Here is a 22,838-nt window from a genome sequence, read left to right as displayed (position 1 = left end):
GTAGGTGTAGGCAGTAGAACCTGAAGTGCCTTTTTCACCATGGGCCATTCATTTCTCCTCAGTAATCATGAGCCCTGGCTCATGTAGTTGGGATCAAGTAGTTGGGATCCATGCTATCCCCATCTATAATTTAGCCATTTGTTTATAAGAATAAAGAGATGACAATATTTATTTCATGCAGAGCTAAACCTCCTCCCAAAATGCTGAGTTGATGTCTCTTGCTAGGCAGGATCCAGAAGAAAATAATACCAATTAAGAATCAACAAGAATTGCATAATTTTGAAGGAAAATATGCACCTCGTCACATATACCAGAATTGAAGCCTCCTTATAATATTATAAATAACTTTTGATTCCTGTAATATGAATAGAACCTTTAATCAAAATTACACCTAAGAATTGGTTCTTCTGGCCAGTTGTCATCCAAAAATATCATCTTCAAAATTTTAAATTCTGAAATGGCTAAAAATGTGCCTATCAATGGGAAGTGGTGGGTGCTTTCCCTATTAAACTTTATGTCATCTCATAAGTTTTCTCACTTTTTGCTCTTTCATTTCACTCCTCCACTGCACCAGGCAGAAATGAGTAAAGTGGCCATGTGGACCTTAGCTGGTGGTTGGGGTGAAACCATGACTCCTGCACTACCTTGCTATGGATGAATTCACAGTAAGAGGTTCCAGAGCAGAATTCTGTATTTCTTCCTGTCAGTTTCCCCTACAGAACTTAATTTTTTTTTTTTTTGGTTAAAAGTTGATGATGATCCTTTCATACATTTAACCATGTTTTATATTTATACATAGATAGTTATGATACATTGACCTATGCAGAAATGCTTGTTGTTTTATTTTGCTGCTTACTTTTGTTTATCTTTTAGAGAAGAAAAAGTTTTTAGAATATATAGGTACTAATGGAAGTATTAAAAGCTATTATTATAGTCTCATTCTATTTAGAAAGAATTTTGATTTTCTAGTTGCACAGTCAAGCATAAAAGTACCAATAATGTTCCCTAAAAGGCTCACAACCTATTCTACCCTTGGTAACTTTTTGTTTCATTTTGATAAATACATAAAAATTACAAAACCTAATTCTTGTTAAAAAAAAAAGTTTGGTTGTTTTTGTATGAAGCAAGATATAAAATATCTGACATAACAGGAGGAAAGCTTGACCACTTGTATGTTTAATTTCCATTGCTTGCAGTATATTATTATATATGTTTCCAAGACAGAATTATCTGAGAGGCAGTAACTTAAGAAATGTTTGGATCTGGATGGAGTAAATCCTAAACTAGTTGTGCTGAATATTGGATTTAGTTCTACTGTTTTCCGTTATTGTTAGTGGTCCTAAGTAATGGACTTTAAGGTCCAATGAGATTCTCATAAAATCTTCCTATTAGACACACTTCAAATACACTTCAAGCTAGAAGAGTTAAGAGCATTTACTACATATTTTGTTGAAAGGTGTTAAGTTAGTTTTAAAACAATACCACCCGCACAAATAGCTAGAAAATATCAAACATCACGCTGTGTTACATACTTTATTGCTGGCATACTACAGAAAGATAAAATGCATTCATTATCTTACCATGACAGTGAACCAATCCATTTATTTTGTACTGTTACAATTTTAAGCAGGAAAGTATCCTTTAATAACACAAAAAATAAGTCCATGTTAAGACAAGAACCCTTATGACAACGAATTTATGTATTTGCTTCATGAACATGGTACATTTTGACAATAACATATTACAAGAATTACTAATTAGTCACTGCTTTAAAATTAAATACAAATAAAAAATTAAATACAAACAAATATCCAATCACTAGAAGGACTAACACATAAAAAAGTCTCATCAACATTTAAGAAATGTTGAGTGTGTAGAGTATTTGAAAATAGCTAATGAAATGTAAAAGTATGTATTTCCATACGCCTTAATATTAGATAACCCTTCAAGTCTCCGAAGTAATATTCAATCCATAGTTCTGGTTTACAGTTTCTTCTTTCTCATTACATATTTTAGGTGTTATTTGCTTGTATTCCAGTATTGTTACAGCTAGTTTTGTCAGCTATAGAGAAGAATAGATAATTTGTGCCAGAGTTCCTTTTGAAAGTGCAAGCTTCTCATGAGAACTTCATAGCATGTAGCCAGGCATGTTTATAAAAAGAAAACCACACTTTTTTCTGGTTTTATGTAAAGAAAAAAGTAATAATGTCACACTTAGTTTTCAGTTGAATGTATTTTTCAGATCTCCTTGCCCATTTTTTCTTGGAATCTCGCTTGACAGTTCTATAATTCACATTTACTATTGGAAACCTCAGGGTTTTCTCTACTTTGCCTCCTCTTCTCCTTCTAGTTCATAGATCAAAGTTACCAGGATGGTGCACAATGAGACCCAGGCACTTCTATGGAGGTTTCTGGGTAAGAGCACACCCACACACGCTGCACCAGACAAGCTGCCCAATGCAGTTTGGTAACCTTCAATCATCCAACAGCAAAACCAACAGCAAAACCAGCTCTGTTTGAAATTCTGCTGCGTTTTATTGCAACATCAGTGTTGACTGCATATTTGGAAAAGGTTTTTATCATCATTAATGTTATGGGGTTTTTCTAATTGTTTCTTCCCTTCACTTAACCTCATAAATGTGTTTCTTCTTATTACAGTTGTAACACAGACAACTAAAGAGTAGTCCAAAGTAATTAAAGCCACAAGACAAAAGACAGAAGACCTAAAGGAGAAATAGATGTTTGGACATTCATATAAAGCATGATGATCATGTTAAAAAAGCCATATTGTTGCTGCAAATATTAATCCACAGTAAATTAATTTATATTTTGGGTAGTTTGCTAACTACAAATGAACCTAACACTCTCATAATGAAATCCCATAATGAAATCTTGCCAATCAACTTGAAATGGTTTTGTCCTCCTCACATGCCTGCTTCTTCTAGATATCAGTAAGACCACCATATGTATAATCAAAAAAAGCAACTTTGTGAAGAAATGTTAAAAATATTTTCTTTCTCTGGAGGGGATTAATAATTTTTATGTTCAATTATTTTTCAGCACTTGTAAATAAAAATTTCCAATAGACTTAAAAGACTGCATAGGAGCACTCAGTTTGCTATAACAAATTAGTATTTAATCCAAAAATAAGAGAGTTTGTTATGAGTGGCTGGGCCAATAGACATAAATTTTAATGATAGACAGATAAAAGTAGGCAGAGTGCAGTATCATTTTTAATACAGTAACACAGGCATTCCCTTGCATAACAGCTCTCATTATGTAATTTCCAGTGGCAATGTAATTTATCGACTGTAATTTGCAGACACGTTTAAAACTAAATGTGATTAATATTTATACAGCTGAATTTTTTTTCCGAAAGCAGATTTTATTTTTTTTTAATTTGACCTTGTTCCTCAAATTAATTTTTTTTCCTTTCATCTTTCTGCTTATAAATCAAGGAGAATATATACATAATGATTAATGTTAATAACTGCCCTGCAATAATATTGTGATGTACTGCATTATATGTCCTATTGGAATTAAATCTAAACTCTTTTACCTTTTATTAATTGAAGAGTGGTAGTAAAAATTCATACTATATATGCCAAAAGAGTAGCAGAGACACATGCAACATGTGTTTCAGCTTTTTGTACATTCTCTTAATTTATAAAAGGACTTACAAGTTAATTTTCTTATAATTTTTCTATTCAATATCCAATTTGCATGCAAATTGAAATGTTTTAAACTGCAATATATTTAGATGTGCATCTTCATTTCTGTAATTTCCCTCTTCATTCCTTCCATGTCAATACAAATTCTTCCTGATGAGATTGTTTTAGCAACTTGCATGAAGAAGTTTATTGTGATTTTCCTGTTTTGTAAAAAGCTATGTAGATTATCTTTGAACACAGAGTCATCCTTTCACTGTTAAGAATCCACATGCTCTTGTGGCTGCTCAATAAACAATATTGAAAAGGCGTGATTTTATTAAACTAAATCTGGAAAATTTTGAAATTCTGAGAAAAACAAAGACATTTTTCTTTTTGCACCATTAAGGGATCAACCTCTTCTCAATTGATAATCCTATTTTTTAATTAATTAAAGACATTCAGAAACATTAAAACTCACAACACTTTCAAAATTGAAAACTAAATTGTTAGAAACCTAATTGGTTTATTAACTGGACTAGGCTTCAATACTTTTTATTCTATTAGAACCTGAGAGCTCCATTTCCTAAGACACAGCTGTCTCTTTTTTTTCTCCCCTTATTTTCCTGTACTTCAAGAAAGTATCTTTCTAATGCTTTTCATTAATTTTAAATATGTCTCCTCCTCTTTCTGGTGGAACAAAGACTTACAGAGAAAATATTTAGGTTGGAAAGTGATAAAGTATTATTAACTGCCCAGTCAACTATATAAGCCCTAGAGAGAATGGAATTTATTTATCTCCCAAGCAGACAGCATGTGTAAGAAAGCAGGACAAACTGAAAATTTTATTTTCAAAAATGAAACTGCAATTAGGCAAGAACAGCTAGATTCCCCACTGCCCAGATAAAGCTACTGTTCAAAGCTATCAGTAGAGAATAGGCTTGATACTGAGACTTGGTGGGTAGTGGAAAAATAAAAAAGAAAGGGAAAAAAATATAGATATGTTAAGATTATTTAAATCAACAGAAAGTATTACTGGAGAAGAACAGTAATATTCTGTTTCCCACCACCTTAAAGAAAATTAAGTGTGAATAATGGTTCAGATTTACAAAGACTGACTGTAATGGATGACACTGAGTGAAAAATTGTGAACCACTGAGAACTGGAATAATTGTGGTTTTGCCAATGGAAAATAGAAAAGAACATCCCCAGAAATGGTGCAGAAAGCAGAACTTAAGTCCACTTCATGTTACCCTTGAAAGTCCATTGTCTCAATGCACAATTTATGTATTCCAATCTAACTTGTTATAATTCAAAAACCATGCTTCCTTCCTAGGCAACTGCTCCAAAAAACTATAGACCCAAGTTTGCTTACTTTCTCTCAGGTTATGAATGAATCATAGAATAATTAGGGTTGGAAAAGACCTCCAAAACTATTAACTCCAACTGTTGACATAATTCCACCATGACACTGTTCCACATTCTTGAACACATCCAGGGATGGTGACTCCACCACTTGCTTGGACAGCCTTTTCCAAAGTTTAACCATGCTTTCAGTGAAAATTGTTTTCCTAATATCCATCCTGGACCTCATCTGGCACAACTTGAAGCTTCTTCCCCTTGTGCTATTGCTAGCTGCCTGGGAGAAGAGACCAAGAACATTTGAGACAAAAATATACATCTGAACTGCTCAGTACTTTGGTGTAACCTAGCTGCCTGCTCCTAGAAACCAGCACACATAGGACACAGCTTCTAAGCATCAGAGTTGGTGACAAACCTCCAGGAATAAGTTCTACTGAGCAGATTTGGAGAAGTATATTTTGGGTGCAAGAAGCAACACTGGCTATTGGGTACCACTCATACATTTACACCCTATTTGAGATTCAGTACAAGATCTTGCAGTTTGCCTCTGAAACTACACCAGGGTGGGTTTTCTTCAAGTAATGTGCCTGTACAAATTGTAACCCAAATATCTGTACTGCACTGTGCTGGGAGAATTTTGCATTTTCATTTAAAAAATAGTGTGTTTTTTAAAATGCATGACACCGCCTACAGTAAGAATAATCTAAAATCACATACTGCTATTTAAGGCAATGCTAAGAATATTGCTTTCATCAGAAAGACTACGAGAAAGCGAGTCTCAGACAAAAAAATAAAGTTACAGAAAAATGAGCACAAGGTTTTTTGGAAAGTATCAATAATAACTGCTACAGTAGCAAGACAGTGACAGAGACAGTTTGAACATATGACATAGTTTACTTACGTAAGTAAAACATGTTTTTATCATTGTGTCTAGGCTGAGATTATTTCTTCTAAAAATTTTTATTTTACAATGATTTTCAGTGTGCCCAGTGTGGGAGGTAAGGAGGTGAAATAGAGTTCCAAGAGTTTTGCTAAGGAAATCCATAATTTGGAGTACTTCCCAGTGCAGGAATAGCATCCTTGGGGTTTTTTTTGTTTTTTTTCCCTCCACTAGGCAAGAATGATAACAGCAGCATTCACAGTGGGTAGGAAAGTCTGTGGAGACTGAGTTCACTAATGAGGTAAGTGGAAAAAGAAAGGGGGGGGATGTTGGAAGTAGGGAAGGGCCCCTAGATTAGATAATAACTGAATGAGGTAGGTGTTTTCTTTCAAGCACTCTAGGAGGAAGAGAGACACTTTGACGGATGAAAGAAGCAGAAAGAGATACTGGTGTTAGAAGATGAAAGAAAAGCAGAAATATTTCATCTTCTCTCTAAGTAAAGGGAATTTTTCAGAGAGAGAAATACAGCACATAGTGTGCTATCCTTTCAGTGCTCCCAGAGGAAAAAGGCTAAGTAGATTAGGGAAGTGAGGGTCATAATAAAGATCATCTCTTGCTGATCCATAAGGTCAGCTTTTAAAAATATTTTAACCACAGAGACCTGTGGAAAAGAGGCAGCTGAGATTTGAACATTCAGTTGTTACTTTGGCATTCCAGAAGTACAGCCACTGCTCCTCCAGCTCCCTTCTCCTGTCCATCCTGGGCCACTCTCCTCCTTTCTGGTTAGAGGGTGGGAGTGTACTAGCATTTTCCTCAGCATGAAAACAGAGCTCTCTGCAGTGTGGACATGACAAAACTGCCATTTTCTTGGCTCGCTGAGGTTGCAGTCACAGAATATTTAAAGTTAGACAGCACCTCTGGAGACTGCCCACTGCAATCCACTGCTCAAAGCAGTGGCAGCACCCACAGCCCTAGGATTCCCAGTCAGATTTTTAATGTCCTCAAGGATGAAGACCTCACCACTTCTCTGAATAACCTGTCCCACTGTTTGATCAGTCTTAGAGGCTGTGATTCTGTCTCCCTCAGTACTCCTTCAGATATCTCCAGTGTCCTGCTGCAGGAAAAGATTTTTTACAAAAGACACTGTGCCGAGTTCTTTAAAAGGTATTACCACAAACATATTATTTATAGACTTTATTCTATCACTGACATAAACAGATGCATAAATAAATAAAATTTTAAAAAAGAAAAGAAAATCATCCTTCCAACAGCGAACAGATATTAATGAAGATCATTTAAAGGCAGATGCTAAAAGAAAAAACTAACAGTGAAAACAAATACAAAATATATGGAAGACCAATATAACAGAGAATCCAAATTATATTCAATTATATTCATATCCATTAGTACATAGTGCTTAGAATATGCATATAGAAAAACTAAATTATGCTACTCGGCTCCTAGTGTACTTGTATGATGGACTGCAAGTATCTAGAATTCCAGCTAGTGTATTTCTCCAATCTGATAGAGTTCAAATATAAATTTTAGCTCTTGACTAAGGAAGAAATATGCACTTGTCTTCTCAAACACATTTTCACTTTGAAATTTTAGGATGAATTCAGATGAAATTTTTTTCCACATTTATAGGAAAAAACCTACTATAACTTAATGGTCAGGAAAGAAGATAAAAGAGATTAAAATACACAGAAAGAATATTAACTTACTTTTTTCTACTATACTTATAATATTAATTTAAAAGAAACCTCAAAAGAGTTTTTCCACATAACTGTTTCAGTGAGTTCTTATTATCTAAGTACTCAGACATGACTTTGTCCCTGAACTCACATCGCATTTTCTGAAACTGAGTAAAATTCACCGTTATGAATTTTATTGCACACTTCTGTACTACAGCTAAGTACCAGTTTATACATTCCATTTTGTGCAGCACACTTTGCAGCCCTCTGAACCCTGTTTAACACATTAAACTGTTCACAGCCAGGCAGTGCCTTTGTCTTACTGAGCAGACGTGCAGCAATAATGAGGTTCCACAACAGCACACAAATGCCAGATGACCATTTGACCTGAGACTTGACAGCCACAGGGAAAGGGAAGCTCTGCATACATTTTATGTATGTGTGACACAGTCTCTTCTTCTGAAAATCAGGGATTGCGTTCCAGAAGGACTGAAGTAATACAGGAGGGTAGGAAAAGAGGTTTTCTTTTACAAGCAAACTTTGGTGTAAGAAAAGATCAATAGATAATTGCAATATTTTTAAAAGACATATTTAGATACAAGTGTGTAGGGAAAGAAGAAAACTATCAAACATTCCAGGGACGGCCAAGGACTTTGAAATAACCTGAATACTGAATATTGGCATGCCAAAGGAAATTCATAGTAGCTAAACGTTTGTTTTTATCTCACATCAGGAATTAATAAAAGAGGCTAAAAATGTGTAGAATTTAAATGAGGTCTCATCTGATGCATTTTTACAATGAAACGAGTTCAATTAAGACACAAGGGAGCAAGTGTGCTTTCAGGTGGATACTACCTTCCCAGAAAATCTATGTCTAAAAACAGATTAAGACACCATTTACTCTCATGAAGCACCACAGCAGACAAGACAAAAAAAACCCACACTTTTTATTGTATATACACACAGAGATATATATTTATATACATATATCTCCATGTATGTGTGTGTATATAAATATATGCATACATGTCTATGTGCACACACAGGTAGACTACCAGCTTGAAATATTCCATTATGGAAAATTTCATAATTAGTATTTTGAACAACATTTTTATTTTCTTCTGAAAAAGCTCTTTAGAGTTAAAACTGTTGTCAATTAAAACATATAATACACATAAAGGTAAAATAGTATATGCAGTCAAGACACAAATAGTTGATAGAAGATATATAGAAGGAAACTAATTATTTTAAAACTGAAAGAGCAGTTTTTCATCCCCAGCCTACTCAAGAAATGCATGTACCAGTGCAGAAATCCCCATCTAGGTCAAGCCACTATCAGCAAAAGTGCTTTACTGACAGTGGAGTTCCTAGTAATTATCCAATGAAAATAACATATATCAGCAAAAGCATTTTACTTCTTAAATTACATAAACTAAGGGCTTTTTCTTCTAGCATGACATAAATTTTCTCTGAGTAGTGTAATTAATGATGATAGTTTCCTAAGAATATGTGCATTCTATTCCCTAAAAAAAAAAACAACTCCAAAACCACAACAAATTCAGTAAGTAGGCTTTAAGTTTCCTTAGATTCATATTTTAAAGTTGAAGAAAAATTGCAACATACTAAATATCTAAGCAAAATATTTCCAAAATATTACCTGTCATATGAGAAAGCAGATAATTCTTCCTTATTTTCCTCTAGCAAAGGTACAACAGCTAATAACAGAAATTTCAAGTGTATTAACAATTACTTATAGCATCCTCATGAAGTTGAATTTTAGAGTTCTCTACCTGAACTGTAGGAGACTTAAACATTTTTCTTAGCAGCCACTGAATCTCTTTGTGGGGCAAATGCAAAATATTTAAATCAGGTTCAGAATGTCAAAAAACTTATGATGCAGACTTCAGATCTTGTTTTGACTTCATTCCATAGGAGCTGTCAACCAACTCTTTGGGGAAAATGGTGTGGCTACTGTGCCCTTGTTCACCTTGTCTTTCTCATATCATGTGTTTGCCTATTAATCACACCTATGTTCCCATTGTAATCGCTATTCTAACCTTCTGTATTTACACCGCAATCTTGTTCCTATTTTTTGTCTTCTCTTTACTTTGAAGTTTGATACTGCTATGCATGCTTGCATCACAAGATAAAGATAATTTTTTTTTTTAATCCTTATTCATATATTTTGACCACAGCAGTGTGCTAGTTGCAGTATTCCTCATTTCTTTTCACAAACAATTCTATATATGCAGTCTGGTGCCAGTTTATCAACTAATCTCAAAAGAGGAGATCCAGATGATTCCTAGTAAATTAAATGCAGAAGAGACACAGTCAATTGAAAAAATATTTTTTTAACAGAACAAAGCAAAAATTTTAAAAACATAGCTAATTTTCTCTTGAATATAGATCATGAACCAACCCAACAACATAATCACAATACTTTCTTACAGGAACCCTGCATTACGGAATCATAGAATCAGAGAATCACTAAATCGGAAGAGAACTTCAATATCATTAAGCCCAACCCATGCCATAACACCTCAAATAGAACATGGCACTGAGTGCCACATTCAGTCTTTTTTTAAACACTTCTAGGGATGGTGATTCCACCACCTCCCCAGGCAGACAATTCCAACATTTTATCATGTTGCCTTTCTTTTTCATCCCTCCAGAAATCTCAATAAAAACATCATGCTTAACAAGAAATACTATACAGAATATTTAAGGTTGATTAACCTAAGTTAGTCATCAGTAATGATAAAGAGAGTTATAATGGAAGGTGTTATAATGAAGATTAATGGGATAACTCCTATTGCTGTTAAATTTAACTAACTGGTCAACACTTCTAAATTGAGGTATAATGACAAAGAGCTTTTTTATGGTGTTAATAACACTGAGAGCACTCAATCAATTAAAAAAACTGGGAAGAGCTGAAGTAGATGTATTCCACTACAACCTAGTGAAGGAGCCATTTTAGAAGGATCACACATGGATAAAATGAGGAAAAAAAATCTGTTCTTCTAAGAGTGAAAATGAGAGCTGAAATGCAGCTGTGTGAAAACATTCAAGCAGGTGACACTCAGTAAGAGCAGAATCATATAGATTCTTTAGTAAACACTGTGAGCAGTTCTATCCTTTTTTCAGTGTGATTCCACAGGTTCCCACCTCCTGCCTTAATAACAGTGGGAGCAACAATCACTAAAGAAGCTGTTATTACCATCACAGTTCTGTTAACCCTCAGTTAATAAACTGGATTAAAATTACTTTCCATAGCTCCAACAGTAAATAACTGAAGATCCAGTTTACCAGACAGATAACTCCTCCAAAACCAGACCCTTGATGTAGACAAGAAGAGAGGACACAAATCTGTCCCTTGATCAGAGCATTTATTAAATTGTTCAAATACCTATGGCTAAGAATGACAAATTTGGTTGAAAAAGCAGTCTTAGTTTTGTAAATTGTAATTCTACTGATTTTTAAATCTTTCAAAATACCAGGTGCTTTTTCTGCCTGATTGCCCTGTTTCCTTCTACATTGCTTTTCCTGCTTGTATAATATAGAACTGTAAAAAACCCACATTTCTCCTTATATACTTTGCTGCCTTCCATTGCAAAAGATTTGGACTGGTTGTAATGTTATGAACTGAAAGGTTTGTCCTTTCTTTGATTTCTGTCATATTAAACAAAAGTACTATCCAGCAGAAATAAACAGCTAGAATTTAACTACACAAGTATCCATATTTAAAAAATTTTGGCTGTTAGGTACCTCCCACTTCACATGTTGAAAAAAGCAGTAGGCTATCTAACCTGAATCTGCTTACAGATGAAAAGGGGACAGATGCTTTCAGTCAATAAAGCATAGAGTGTTTTTCCATCCAGATATTAGGGGGAATCATCACCTCCTTGGCTCACACTTTCGCACCACAGCTCTGATCATCAGAGATACCAGAGAGCAGCCGGCCCAAGCTCGACATTGCTGTTGGCAGCATTGGAATGCTTCAGTGATTTTAGATCTCTCTTTCCACAATAATCCATTAGAGTTCAAGTTTGTTGTGGCTCCAAGGTGTATCTTGAAGCTCATATTTCTTATCTAGGGGCACCAAATAAAATGAAGCTTCCCATTTCTAACTTAGGCTCTTAGCCAAGACTTGAAGGCAAGCTGATTGTTTCTGTCATCACAGAGAAGCCAGTGATGGTGTCAGACATCTGTGAAGCTTTATTTCTGTTAAGATAGTGCACAGCACTGCTTTTCCTGAAAATACACAAAACTCCCAACAAACTGAAGGCAATTTACTTCCTTATAATGCTTGCTTACAGTACTTTTCCAAATAGGTATTTATAAAAAGACAGAAAAATTATTTGATATATGTGTTCCCTTCATCTGGCTTATAGCAATTTGCATTTTGGAAACAAAAAGGAAAAAGTATTGGCATGATTACCCTATAATAAGCACCGTAGATTTCACACACAGTGCAGCACCACTACTACAATATGTGGTATACATCATGCATGTAGTATGTTCATTGAATTCACAGGTTAGAATACCTACAATGTAATAAATTTCATGTAATTAATTTACATCTTTTCCCTCTTCTACCTTTTCTCCTGTTTCATTAAGTGAGATGATTTCCTCAAACCTTTTAGAAAAAGCAGAACCTATTTAAATGTACATATTTTTGTATATTTAATGCACATTTTTATCCAATGACATTGGACTTGGACATACCTGACAATTTCTAAATACATGCTTCCAAACAATGTGTCTTTTCCATCACTGCTGGACTGGAATAAAAAGTAGTTATAACACTATGCAATTAGTCAACATTTTACTAATATTTAGCTCTTTGCAGCAATATGTTCTTTCTTAGTTAGCTGATCATATATTTCAACCATTTAAACTGTACTTACTCTCCACAGTAAATGGCAGATAATAGCAGTTTGGGAAAATGAAGTCAAAATGTCAAACTTGCAGCTGCTCGTGAAAGGAATAGATTCATTAGTTACACTCCTGAAGACTTTATCTGACTCACGTTATCACATCAAGGGAAGGAAAATAAAATTCATTATATAACCTGGACTCTTCCACTTGCAGCCAAAGTATTCTAAGAAATATACTGAAGAAATAATGACTCTATTATTTGACTAACATGCTGTGGAGATAAAGCAAGTGAGGCTTTCACTGAATCATCGTCTGCCAGAAAAGAGGAAGAACATCTTTGATTATAGGCTTGCCAAGTTGTGAAGAGACTTTAAACTAAAGTTATCATAGAAGGGGAAGTCATTCCATCCCAATCCTGGCAGTTTGATGCCAGTGACAGCAGGAGATGGCCAGAGTCTGGAGAGGGATCACAGAATCAACAGGAGGGCATCTGCTGCACAAGAGTAGCAGAAAGGAATTCCAGCAACTCCACAAAATAAGATGGCTTCATCAGAAACCAAATTTAAATTTCTCTGTGAAAGGGTACATAACATGAGGAAGAAACAAGAATAGCTTCTATAGGTATGGTGGTGATAAGAGGAAAACTAGGGAAAATGTCAGCCCTTTTCAGTGAGAAATAGGACACCTGTTCACTCAGGATATGGAGAAGGCTGAGGTACTCAATTATTTTTCTATTGCTCCTCAGCACCAAGTGCTTCAGATACACCACTCAAGTCACAGAAGGCATTGGCAGGAACTGGGAGAATGCAGAAGTGCCCACTGCAGGAGAAGATCAGGTCTGAGAACGTTTAAGGTGAGGTGAGAACACTGAGAGGTGCAGAAGTCCATGGGACCTAAGGGAACCTGCTGGTGAAGTGGCTAAGCCTCTCTCCATCATCTTTGAGAAGTCACAGCAGTTCCCACTGTTTGTTTAAGGAGAAAAAAAAGAAGACACAAAGAATTGTCACTCAGTCTTACCTCTATGCCTGCCAAGATCATGGAGCTGATCCTTCTGTAAGCCAAGCCAGCCATATTCTGTGCTATATCAGAAGTGTGACCATCAAGTCAAGGGAGGTGATTCTCCCCTTCTGCTCTGCTCCTGTGAGACCCTACCTGGAATACTGCATCCAGCTCTGGGTCTCTGAACATAAGAAGGATGTGGATCTGCTGGACTGAGTCCAGAGACGGACCACAAGATTCCATCAAAGATACGGACCACCTTTCGTATGGAAACAGGCGGAGAGAGTTGGGGTTGTTGAGCCTGGAGAAGAGAAGGCTGCCATCAGAGGGGCAAAGCATAATGACAAGTCAAGTGATTAAAGTTGCCACATAGGAAATTTCAAGTAGATATAAGAAAAAAGAAAAAATATTACCATAAATTTGGTCAAACACAGCATCAAGCTGCTCAGAAGAGCCAAAGAATTCATATCCCTTGTACAAGACGGTTACCTTCTTTAACTTGATTTCTTTGGAGCAGGAGGTCTCTTCCAAACTAGATAATTCTATAAATGTTATGGATATCATAAATAGCAGTTTGAAAAGGAAGCACTTTATCTATGGTTTCATAGAGCTTGGCATCCAGTTTGTATGTGGATACACCTACTGCTACTCCAGACTGTTCTGGGTAGTCAAAAGTGTGACTAACTCGGGATCTCTCTTTTCCACAACCAGTTGAATACAGCTCAGAAGTTGCTCTGTGACAGAATTAACCTAGAAAACAGGGCTAAAGAAATTTCTGTGAAAAATTCACCTGGTCATTTACACTAAATCATTTTAAAGACAATTCTATCAAAGGTTTGTCAATAGTCTTGTTGCTGATAGCTACCTCTGAACTTTCTAAAAGAAGCTTTTCAACCAGCCCACCTGAGTCTGTGTGCAAGTGAACCTTCAGACCATTTCACAGTTTAGGTGCAGATACAGGCAACAGTTTGCTTTCTTTTAGGCAGTGAGATTGAGAAACTGAAAGAATGATAATTTCTTTGCATTAAAGCAGTTAGTCATAGGCATTGTTTACCTAATGTGACTTTATAAGTGTGTCCACATGCTAAACACAAGAGTTTTCTTTTGATCCAGTAAACATTGCACTGTCAGCTGCAAAGTGGACTATATTAAATGACTTGACTGAAAAAAAAGTGTTCAAATACTCCAGAATTCATGTCCTTGTGGTAAAATCCATAAGGACACTTTGTACTTCAGATAATCTCCATTCCTATAAATGCTAAAATTTGCAGCAAAGGAAAATGAGCATGATGTGATAAGTGCCACAAGCAGCCTGGTTTTGATTTATTCCTCCTCTCCCTTCATCTTACTATCTGACTTCTCTCTGGATAACAGCTGCACTCCCAAATGACGTACTATTGGTGTTGTTCTTAACAGAGCTTTCTCAAATGCTCTGTAAAGGCAGGGAAGCATCTGCAGGAATTATGAACAGATGATCCATGGCAGAATGTTCACTCTTGAGGTTGACATTGCAAAGTAGACAAATGAACCATGTGCCCATTAAGTTCTTACTTTTGCTTATGCTTATACTTTACTTTTCTGATACGTAAATGGTGTTGTGATGCTGCCACATGTAGGTATAAGAGTGTATGGCATTCAGGGACTCCCCTTTTGACTCCCAGTTACCCCACTTGCAATTTCTGGTTTGATTCTTCCTGGCAGGGGTTCTCCATATTTTCTGGCAGGAGTTCTTCATAATTCCCTATTAACAAGGTATCAAATACTTATGTGTGCATATACATATATACTTATTAAGCCAGTGCAAGCTACAGCTGGGCTGTGAAAAAAATACAACCTGTTTAAGTTCCCAGAAAATATTATTTAATTGATGGTTTTCTACAAGGGGGTCAGAATAGCAATAGTTGTTAATTTTCCCTTCAAGCAGTGTGAACAAAATTGCTCTAAGCATTTTGATTAGACAAGATATTTTCTAGCACAATCTACAAGCTACCCTCAAGCTACCAGAATAAAGGGAAAAGACAGGAAACTGGCCTGCTACCCTGTAGTCTGACCTTTCATTCAAAGAAAGCCAGAATGGAGTCCTGGGTTTTAAGCCAATTTCAGTTCCAAATGTGCCCTGGTTTAAAAGCATACAACTGAACAAAACAGATTAGCCCAGCTGGTTTAGCGTTTCAGTTCTGTTAAAAGGACCTTTGGTGATACAGCAAATCAAAACAGAGAAAAGTGCTAGCTATTCTGTTCAAAGTCTGTCTTTCTGTGTAACCATAGCTTTGGAATCCTTCTCAATTGATAAGCAGTGTCACATCACCATTTTTATTTAATCTCCATTTCTGTGGTTTGCCCACTTGAGTTCAGAGAGCCCAAGAGCCTCAAAGTTTATTATGTAGATAATCCTTAAGACAAAAATCTTAATTAACGGCAAATAGTTTTTTGAGTGGAAGTATTTCTAATTAAACATAAAAAAGAGCCCTGAATCCTGAAATCTGGCTAAATAGCTCAGTGTTTCAGGTTCTCCTTATTTCTTAGAATAGATAGGTTCCATGTAACTTGATGATTCAAAGAGTATGGAGCCTATTTTAATGAAAACTAAAAGGTTACTTGGTTTTTGAAAATTTAAATATTCATATGCGTCCCTTTATTAAAGAGTTTGGACACATAATTCAAAAGTTGTAATAAAATCATACCTGAAATTATCTGAAGACTGTGCCTTAAGAAAGAGAAAGGTACACTAAAAAATCTGAATTTTAAAATAAATTTAATTTTTTATTACCTTTTTTATATTGGAGGTTTTTGACTATTTTTTATATTTAAAAACTTGGTTACGTCAAGTGTAAATTCAGGGTTTGAGATTTAGTGTACTGAGTAAATAATTAACAGCAACAATCCTGCCCACAAAATTTCTTCAAAATAATTTACCATTCTTTCAAGGAATAAAAACATTATCATACAAAGAACATATAGCTATAGTATTGGTGAAGGACATGAATGTTACTACTTCAAGCTCTAGATTTTATTTTTAATTAAAAAAAATATGTAAAAATTATGCAATATATCATCCTCATATCTTCTTAGATATACATACATGCAGTACTTCCTGCACATTCTTACTAGCTTTCTATCAATCTACTTTATATCTCTATCACTAGAGGTGATATTCCTGTCAGTCTATTTCCTTCCTTATCACATCTGCTTATAAAGATTTACTATTTTTTCAGATGTTTAAGAATGAAACCTATGTTTCCAATGGGGAAGGGTGCTAGCAGTTTTTGCTTCACTATGGCCTTAATGAATCATAATTCTTTTTATCATCTGGCTAATCTTCAATGACATCCATGCAATAACTGCTTTTCTTCTTCACTCGTCTTAAACATGGAATTGAGAGGTCATTATAGAACTAGTCTTAGTTCTACTCAAAGGTCAGCAAAGAGCAGGCTGTCAAATTTGACCTAACAATAAGCACCTGACCCGTGGGAGGCTGGGGACTTTCAAGACATCAATTTATGTGAAACAACCTAAACCAGGTCCAGAGACAGAGATAACATACTACAATTTAAGACTTTTTTTTTCCCTGCTGAGGTATTTTTATTTTTCATAACACAGTATTTCTTTGGTTATAGTAAGAGATGCTGTCATTCACTGACTATAGCAGTGACATGAAAAAGAAAACTAATAAGACACCTGCTTGTTGAAGCAATAATTGAAGATTATCCCCTAACTAAGAAAACAAACAACTGTTGCAAGATGAGAATGAGTAATCTATGCCAAAATCCTCTATGGTGATGATTTTAACAAATAAGGGTTTGATTGTCTTAGGAGGGAATTCAAGCCCAAATCTCTCTCCCTTCACATCCCAGAGGTCAGAGGAATTACCAGTAATTAATGGCAGGAGCTTTCTCCTGTTGCACTTGAGAAGAGCAATTAACCTGACTTTCACACAGACTCAAGAACAAAATTTAGTCCTGGATCCCAAATGGAGGCAGGTGTTCTGCTGATTTAGGTAGGCAACATGCTGAGTTAGTTCACTCAGAAAAATCTCATGCTCTGAGTTTTCTTTTGAGAGGCTTCTCTAATTTATTTACATTCCCATTACTTATTCCAGTTTCCTTTGGTTTGAGTGGTAGGAAAAGGAGGAAAAGAAGCTTTTTTGGATAGGTTGTGTTCACTGAAGTAATGTGATGCTACACAATATACCTTGTTCCCATATCTCTATTTATCTCTATTTTCTACTCCCTAGACAAGCACATCTAAATTATTGAAAACTACAAAAAATTTTAAGACTTTTAAATTATACATTATAGTTTGAGTTTTTGTTCCATGTGGAATTTCCCTGGTGATTTTTGGCATGTAAAGCAGAGGCTCAACATGGACTTCTTTGTGATTCCTACCTACAATCCTTTTGCAAAAAATGTTATTGACACCTGTAGGCTTAGGCCAAGAAAGGAAAAAAAAACAAGATATTTTACCTGGAATGCTAAAGCAGATATGAGAATATACTTAAAAAGGATTATGCAAGGGACCATTTAAAAAATATGAAACACTAAAGGAAGAGGGTCAGGTTTTTTTTCTTTCTTTGATACATTAATGCTAAATTACAGTATCTTTCCAAAAATACTTGTAACTCAAAAAGCAGAAATACATGAGGATGTCTATGTACCATATTTCCACACTGTAACTGTACGCTCTAAAGCACTGTAACTGTTATAAGAAAATCCTGAAACCAGCTGCATAATCACCTTTAGCCTCGTCAGAAATATTTTGTTTCAGTTTTGAAAGGAACATTTTCTGCTTTTAGCACATCATTATTTAGCTTTTCTTAGAGAGTCATTTTGTTGCAGGTCAGATAGAGATCATGTTACTCATTAAATATGCTTGATGGTGACATCATGAGCACATTCAATCACAAAATTTTAAGTACTTGCATTTCATCAGGCATCATTTTGGGAAGTAACAGCCCTTCACTTCAGCACTTCAAAAAGCAGTTTTTCATTCCATGCTGTGTGAACAAATGTTCCTGTTCTTAGCCACTGGCAACTTTTGGGACTTGTGGTGCAACACATCATATAGTTAAAAGTCCTCATCTGTTATGCCCAGTGTGACTCTGGGAGAATTATTGATGCAGTGACAACTCAAAATTTTATTCTCACCCTTCCTGTGTAACATCAAACTCATTATCAATTTAAAAAAGCAACATACTCACCATCTATGAGCAGGGCAGAGTAGGTTAATTTGAAATTACCAGATCAACTTTCATTACCTAAGGACAGAGGTTTGATATTCCTGGAATGAGAAGCTGTCCTGCTTCACTTGGGTCTTGAGATGCCACTGTAACTCAAATTTTTGCTTCCCTTTCAATGAATCGCCACTGACTTAGAAATCTTTGTCAACATAGGAAGGAGATGGATCTCTTGGAACAAGCCCAGAGGAGGGCCACAAAGATGATCAGAGGGTTGGAGCACCTCTTCTCTGAAGACAGGCAGAGAGAGTTGGGGTTGTTCAGCCTGCAGCGAACTCCAGGGCAACCTTAGAGCACCTTCCAGTACCTAAAGGGGGCTACAAGAGAGCAGGAGAGGAACTTTCCACAAGGACACGTAGATACCGAACAAGGGGCAGTTTCTTCAAACTCAACGAAAGTAGGTTTAGATTAAATATTAGAAGGAAGTATTTCTCTTTGTTATGGTGAGACACCGGAAGAGCTTTCCCAGAGAGGTTGCGGATGCCTCATCTCTGGAAGTGGTGACCTTCAAGATCCTTTCCAAACCAGATCCTTCTGTTTAATTTTACTATTATTTTATCGTAATAAACGCTGAAGAGCTATAGAGCTTGCTCATTCCAGGTCACTTTACGACAAAGAACCAATTGAGCCATACTTACACAGAATATATTGTCCTTACACATTAGGTGTTGGAGAACAGATTATCCTACTTGTGACACTCAGGATACACATGATCCAACAAGGATTTCATTTCAGTTTTAGATCTTCCTTTCTATTTCACTACACCCTTATACTCCCAAAAAATGAAGAAATAAAATCATTGAAGGGCACAGTCTTTTTATATTAATTTACTTGTTAATTAATTTACTGCAGTAAATGCTTAACTAAATTGTCTCATGTACATTATTACAAGAATATTTATTACCTTATTATAAAAAATTTAAAAAATTATATAAATGTATACCAATATATATTTTAACAAATCTTTATATATTATATATAGTATAACAAATTTATAACAATATTGTTTGTTGTTATAAATATTTCTTCTGACTCTTATTCCAAACAAAGTTATAACTGTCTTGCCTTACCTCACAAAATAGGTTTCAAATAGCTTGTCTCAGTGCTCTGGTGTATTTTAATAATGACAATTTAAGTGAAAAAAACCCCCACAACATATACAAAACCAAGATAACTATCTGAATTAGGGATTTACAGGCATGTTAGAGAGATTATGTTCCTCCTGAGCTTTAAATGTTTCTCTATTCCTTGGACCAATCTGAATTTGGAATCTGAGTTCTCATCTTCAGGTGCGCATCCTAAAATGAGACCAGCTTAGGAAGAGACATGCATGAGATGTTTGTCATGTTGAAGCTGTCTCTATTTACAAATAAACAAGTAAAATTAACAAGTATGTCTGGAAGAGAGTGAAATTCACCAAAACTCAAGGCTCCAGTGTTATTTGTTACTTCAGTGAATTTTTGTTTGTGTGTAGCACAACATTGTCATAGAAAAGAGAAAAAAAAGTTTTGTTTTTAGTTTATTTTATTTCTTTTCTAAAATGCCTTATAATTAGAGGGTGAGTAACAGGAGCAAGAATTAGAGATGCACTCCTAATTCCAGGTGTCAGAGTTCTTTATCCCAGGAGACCTCAGATGGAAGAATATTACCCTCCCCGTTCCATCAGTCTTCTTCTACTACATCAGTATTTTTCTACTTTTTGTTCTTTGCTTTTTAGTGTTACCCACATATATAAACCACCCAAATTCCTGAGGAGAAAAGGAAATGTAGTTTAAAAATCAAAGTTTTGTTTTGATTAAAGATGTGCAGTTAAAGAAGACAAAGAAGAGAAAGAGGGAAAGAGGATTTGTAGAATCCATAGCCTTCTTAACACGTCAGAAGGAAAGTGCATCACTTCAAACACATTAACAGAGAAAAAATTAGTCACTGAAATGTTTCCATTCTATAAAGACAAATTTTGGGATCTACAGATCATTAATCATCACTGTTGTGTATAACAACTGCAATTTACTCTCTATATTTTCCTATGTTTCTAAAGAAAATACATATACAAAAGAATGCTTCCACTTTGGCTACGTCCAAGGACTGAATCTAGGAAAGCTGAAATCTGAGAGAAGCAGTCTTGAATCTTATATAAGCAATTCACAGATGAAATATCATTTAACCATAGGGAGTAGATTTCTGCCTTGTCAAATCAAAAGCTTTAACAGGCAGGTATGCTCTATAAATGAAGAGAGATAGAAGGGAGATAGAATGAAAGGTGATTGCACTTTTGGAAATATAAATAACTGCTTGCAACCTAGAGACCAGGGAATGAGTTAGCAACCTGTATTCGTTAAAGGCTGTGTTGGTAATATAAAGGTAATTTAATAGTCAAAGGATTTCAGTTTTCATGGTTGTTGGTCTACAGCCTCTGAGGCTTTACACACACACACGAAAAAATTACAGATTAAAGGAAAGAAGGCCTTTTATTTAGACCAGTCTGACAGAAAGTCATGCTATTCATTTTGTTAGATGCTAGAACCAATAAACCCTGAAACATTACACTAATCACCCTAGAACACTGAATTTAAATGTTGTTTCTATTTGGTTACCTACAGAACTTGCAATGAGTAAATATAGGCAAAAGAAGTAGTAGAATCTTTCTTCTGAAGTGTTTCAACATTTCTGAATAGAAGCCAAATTAATACAAACACAATATAGGCAAGGTAGCTCAGCTATTTATTTAACATTTTCACATAGACTAAATTAAGAACATGACCTTTAAAGTTGCTGGTCCAGAACAGGCCCTCTAGCCATGTGATTTTTACTTATTGCATTCTTCTTACGGTCAAAATCCCTTCTGAAATACTTTTCAACACTAATTTACTAATTAGCTATAGTTAAGAAAAATGTACATACCTGGGGATTTTAAACACTCCCATGCTACTGTCACTCAGAGTTCTTCATCTGCAGCTAGCCATACATCTCTTAGATCTGGTGAGTCTATTTATGCATAGTGGATGAATTTGGGTTGTTTGCCATCTTCATGCAAATCATATAAAGTTCAGTTATTTTATTAATCCATAACCTCTGATGAAATCCTGCTGAGATAATCTTTTGAGCCTCTTTCCTCCCTCAGGTATAGTTACCATAATAATACTGACAGGCAGAGGAAGTTGGGGGTCTTCAGCCTGGAGAAGAGAAATTTGAGGTGTGGACACCTCATAGCTTCCTTCCACTATCTGAAGGGGGCTGACAGGGAAGCTGGAGAGGGACTGTTCAATAGGAGCTGTAGTGACAGGACAAGGACTAATGGGTACAAACTGAAAGAGGAGAAAATTAGGTTAGATATATGGAAAAAATTAACTGTGGCCATCACAAGGCACTGGAACAAGTTGACAGAGAAGCTGTGGATGTGACACCACCCATGGAAGTGTTTAAGACCAGGTTGAATGGGACATTGAGTGACCTGGTCCAGTGGAAGTGTCCCTGCCTATGTTAGAGGGGCAGGAGCCAGATGATTTTTAAGGTTCTTTCCAACCCAAACCATTCTATGATTACAATTCTGTTATTATAGAATTAATATTCTATAATTTTGCTTTACATTTGAACCTAAAGTTTGGCTTCAGCTTCAGAAAAACTGCCCCTTGGCAAATAAAAATAGTGTTTTTCAGAATAAAAAAAAAAGTCAGAAGTGATAGCAAAAAACCTTTCAGTTACAATATTCTAAAGATAAAGATGGAGGTGTATGTCATTCCCATGGGAATCAAGACATTATAAGAAGGAGGACTGGAATGGGTCTGCACAGCAGGAGGAGGTCCCATTCTCACTAGCCCAGGCACAGCAGCAAAAGCCCAAGGTCAATGGCAGCTCTGCAGAAAACCACTGGCCTCCTCATTATGTTCATCTGCTCTCCAGTGCTTCCATTCTCAGTGCAGTGCAGCAAACACATTTTCTTGTTACTCTTCAGGTTTTTTGGAGATTTAGACATTGCTTTGGGAAATGAGCATGACTTAAGACAGAGTAGCAAAGTGAAGGGGATGTTTTTCCCATGGAACACACTTTTTCTTTCCCTCCCTATTTTTTCACTGCAAAGTTACACACTTGGAGTTGTTTAGAGGAGTGCTGCCTACACCCTACTGGCAATAACACCACCTTGTAAA

This window comes from Ammospiza nelsoni, chromosome 1 (assembly GCF_027579445.1).
Source record: "Ammospiza nelsoni isolate bAmmNel1 chromosome 1, bAmmNel1.pri, whole genome shotgun sequence".
Lineage (NCBI taxonomy): Eukaryota > Metazoa > Chordata > Aves > Passeriformes > Passerellidae > Ammospiza > Ammospiza nelsoni.
Note: the sequence above shows the minus strand (reverse complement) of the source record.